The sequence below is a fragment of the Ambystoma mexicanum genome, chromosome 12 (assembly GCF_040938575.1).
Source record: "Ambystoma mexicanum isolate Mex_15411 chromosome 12, UKY_AmexF1_1, whole genome shotgun sequence".
Lineage (NCBI taxonomy): Eukaryota > Metazoa > Chordata > Amphibia > Caudata > Ambystomatidae > Ambystoma > Ambystoma mexicanum.
The window spans coordinates 26511932-26516185 of NC_090936.1; the positions used below are offsets into that span (position 1 = coordinate 26511932).

The 4254-nt window shown below is 45.7% G+C and overlaps 1 long non-coding RNA gene across 1 annotated transcript; it reads left to right on the top strand.

Moving 5' to 3' along the window:
- The first annotated feature begins 2214 nt into the window (after positions 1 to 2214).
- Positions 2215 to 4045, top strand: LOC138512920 (uncharacterized). Its single transcript, XR_011281614.1, has 3 exons — positions 2215 to 2285; positions 2570 to 2730; positions 3953 to 4045. It is a non-coding gene; the product is annotated as an uncharacterized lncRNA (long non-coding RNA).
- Positions 4046 to 4254: the final 209 nt, after the last annotated feature.

The window sequence follows — 4254 nt, forward strand, 5'->3', positions numbered from 1 at the left end:
ACAGACAGGGACGATTATCCCTGCCATGGATAGGCTAATAGTGGGATCCGACTATGGGACAGGGTTTACGCAGTTTCCCTTGTTAGAAAAAGGGGGAGCAAGACTGCAATATATTCCATGCCCACAGAAGTACAAGGATAACTTAAGGTGCAAGCTCCCTAGTTTGACTTTCGGCGCTGGGAAATGGATATATGAATTAGAAAAAATGGCATGAGGAAATACACTGGCCATAGGGGACATAAAAGGTCTCCTGGCAGCTATTGCTGGGGAGAGGGCTGATAATATATGGAGAAGAGCGGATATTCAAGAGTGACTGCACAAAACACAGCACATGATGGAGCGCTGTTTAATAATTGTAGAGCGGATGTTTGGAGGGCACTCAGGTTACAGTATCCTGACACGTCAGATATGGGTGAAATTATGACAAGTAAAATGAAGGAAGATGAAGACCCTTTTGCTTACATTCAGGATATTCAGGAGAAATGGCAGCTTGAAACTCGTGTGCCATGGGAAAAGACAGTGGCATTATTTTACCACATTTTATGTCAGAGATTGCCTGGCTACCCAAAAAGATCCATCAACTTGGCATATAAAAGGGCTAAACATGCCAACAGAGATAGATGCCTCCATCCAGAACCAAAAAACCAAGAAGTAATGGACTACGCAAAAGTATTAAAAAACACTGGCACATTTTGTCCACCTCAGATTTTCATCCAGTGAAACCTAAGTTTACCTTTAAGCGTCAAAAAAACTTCAAAGACATCCTAGCCCATACGTATCCGCAAAGTTTGGTTCCATCCATCCAGACCATTCTATGGCACTTACCTCCGGTCACTGGCCACTTTAAATGTGGCCATTGCTCAGTTTGCTCCTTGACGAGCAATCTTAAATCTGTCGACCTGAATGGTAAAAAATGGGAACTTCGCCATTTTTCAAATTGCGCCTCAGACTGGGTTATCTATGGCATTCGCTGTCCTTGTAACTTACTGTATATAGGTAAAACCAGTCGACATGTAAGACAGCGTATTTGCGAACATAAGTCTTGTCTAAAAAACAAAACTGACAAGAAACCTCTAGTGGCCCACTATGAAACATTTCATCACAAATACACTGACATGCAATGGTTTGTGACCCGAAATATACTTTGTAATGCAAGAGGAGGCAATAGAGACCTGTTACTTAGCCGCTGTGAACAACAATGGATTTTCACTCTGAATACGGTTAATCGAGGCCTGAATTCCTCAGTTGGATGGAATAGCCTAATGGGTTAATTTCCATCGCCCCGTTTCCATTCTTGGCCCCCGTCCAGGCGCTCCTTTTCTCTGAATCTGTCTCAATATGCACTGAGTACTATTTGCGTGCCATGCATTTGTAACATTTTAGCAGTTTCGGGAATCCAATGGTTCATTACCCTTAGCGCTGCTTCGAGTGCATTTTATTAATCACTTCTCATAACTATAATATCGATCTAGTTTTTTACTGTAACTCTAGTTCACTTTTTTAAGCACAGGTACTACATTATGTATCTGCCACATTCATCGTAACCAGATTTCGAATGTCATTTGATGGAGTGTTGCACATTCAAAATCTGGAGTGCCTCTTTTGCACTTTCCTGAAAGAAACTTTTGTGGCTATAGCTTTGTGTGTGGCCCTTTTATTTCTTTATGGGCTGTGCTTCCCTTTGGCGAACTTATGGTAGCTTGTGAATTCGCTTTACACACACTGGGCCTCATTAGGACCCAGGCGGAGTGGGTTTCCGCCAGCGCTAATCGCGGCGGACCCGTCCGCCGTACTACGAGTTCCCTTAGCGCCATGGAGGTTTTCACCTCCTGGTTTTACCAGGCGGAGAAAACCATGGCGCTACGGGACCTCGTTGTTAATTACGCCACCGTATTTTACGGTGGCGTAATTAACTCCTTCCCCACTCCCATTATACCCTATGGGGCAAGAATGGGAATGGGGAAGGGCAGAATGGGGATTGGGGATTTACCGCTCCGCCGAGGTCGGAATGGGGCGGTAAATCCGCCAACCCCCATGGCGCTATCGACGGCTTTCCGCCGTGCTTCGCGGTGCATTTAGCACCGCGAAATCCGCCTGGGTCCTAATGAGGCCCACTGTAATTCTGTGTGAATCTGGCTCCTTTAAATCATGAACACTCTTGACGGTATCACGTGGCCCCTACGTTCGCTAGCTTCAATCACTTCCGGCTTTAAATAGACATCGTTTTGAGTCGGACGTGACTTTCTTGTTCCAAGGCTGGTCTTAGAAGTCACACGTTACTCAAAGTAAGTGTACTCTCCGTGGAAATGCCTTGCGCACCCTGCTGGCCTTTCTATCACTTGTCTTTGTGTAACATCTTGGCTTGTACCCATAGCTCTCAACTCACACGCTTTTGGCAGGTGTCACCCGCCTTGTAAAGGGCTGACTCACCCGCCAAGCCTCCTGCATGCCCATTCATTCCAATGGGCCTCTCACCCGCCAAAAACAAAATCGGGTGATTTCACCCGCCTTTGCAAGACAAATGGTTGAGAGCTATGTTGTACCTCTGTGTTTTTTTACTGTCCACTAGCTCGCTTCGTGACCTGGCGTTCTGCCGGCATCTGGCCCCGGGGGTGCTAATTGGGCTTCTCTTCAGCTGCACCAATCGACTGACACTCGGCAGCCAGCTTTTGTCACCGCCCGCATATTGGAAGTGGCGCCGCAGGCACATTCATGTCCTTCGCCTCACAAGTAAGCACTTCCATGTGTTGCCGCACATACTCATTCTATCCAGCTGATATGTTATATTGACGTCAGCGTTGTGCATTGTTTTGCAGTATGCCCCTTAGCAGAAATTCCTGGCAAACTGTATGCGCTTGACCATCTGATTCAGCAACCCAACAACACAGACACTTTGCTTCAAAACGATTGATTTCTTTTCCTGCAGTAAGTTTGCAACTTAACATTAGGTGTTGCCATTACAGATATACTGCCCCCTTAACTAATACATCGGGCCTCATTACACGGATGGCGCTAAGGGATTACCGGCACCGGTAAGGGCACCGGTGCCGGTAATCCCTTAGCGCCATACTATGAGGTCCCTCAGCGGGACCCGTCCTTAACGTGTGGCCAGACCACACGTTAAGGAAGGGACCCGCTGAGGGACTTCAGGGCAAATAACGATACCGCTAATAGCGGTACCGTTATTTGCTCCTTCCCCATTTCCATTGAGCCCTATGGGGGCTCAAATGGGAATGGGGAAGGGCCTTGGTGAATGGGGAATTACCGCCCCGCCAACCTTGGAATGGGGCAGTAATTCCCCCATTCACCAAGGCGGAATCGGTAAAATACCGGCGGCAACCATGGCACTAATAGCGCCATGGTTACCACCGTCCGTGTAATGAGGCCCATCATCTTTTGCGGCTCCTCCCTCCCTTTTCTCAATAGGAATTCTGCATGGTTCTTGCTACTAAATCAACAAGTATTGAGTTGAGCAGCATCTCTCACCTGTACTTGTTTACAAAGACTCCTTTTTTTTTAAATTGGGTAAAACGACACTGCGAATGGTGCCCCAGACACCACATTATAAAGTGCGCTTTTTTCAAACCAGCTGTATTGGACCATTTAGCGGCTTCACTATTTGACTACAATTTAAACCTTTTTAACAGGACTGTTAGTATAACGCTAAATTATATTAGTCAGGTAGTTGCTTGAGACACGACTCCTCGAGTATATCCATGTTTTGGACACTGTGGAGTATGATGCCTTCCCTTGTATGCTTATTTGCTCAGCAATCTCGGTAGTTATCAGTTTTTCTCTTAAATGAGATAATCTTTTGACGCTGGAACCAGCGTTGATACACCTCTGTCAGTATAACCCTGGCTCTCCTATACGTTATGAAATCTTACAGTTGTACATCTGAGCCGAAAAGGAACTGAACAAAGAGAACTACTATTAATAATTATGTTTCTAGGACTAGACGTCCCGTGCCACCTTCATTGGGGCACCCCAAAAGCAATCACAAACACGGAGGCAGTTACGTCAACCTCTGGCTTGTCTCACCCAGCCTGGAAAAAGAAGTAAGCGATTGGGGTGGTTATACATTTGTTCTTTTAAACTTTGCATTGTTGTGTGTTTTTTGAACTGTCATTTACTAGTTTAATTGTTACTTGTCTGGGTCTTAGTCATTAATGAAACATGGAACGCAGATATTCTTTATTATTACATTAAGATCCTGTGCTCATCAATAAGTAGAAAAGGGTCCCCCCCCCCTTT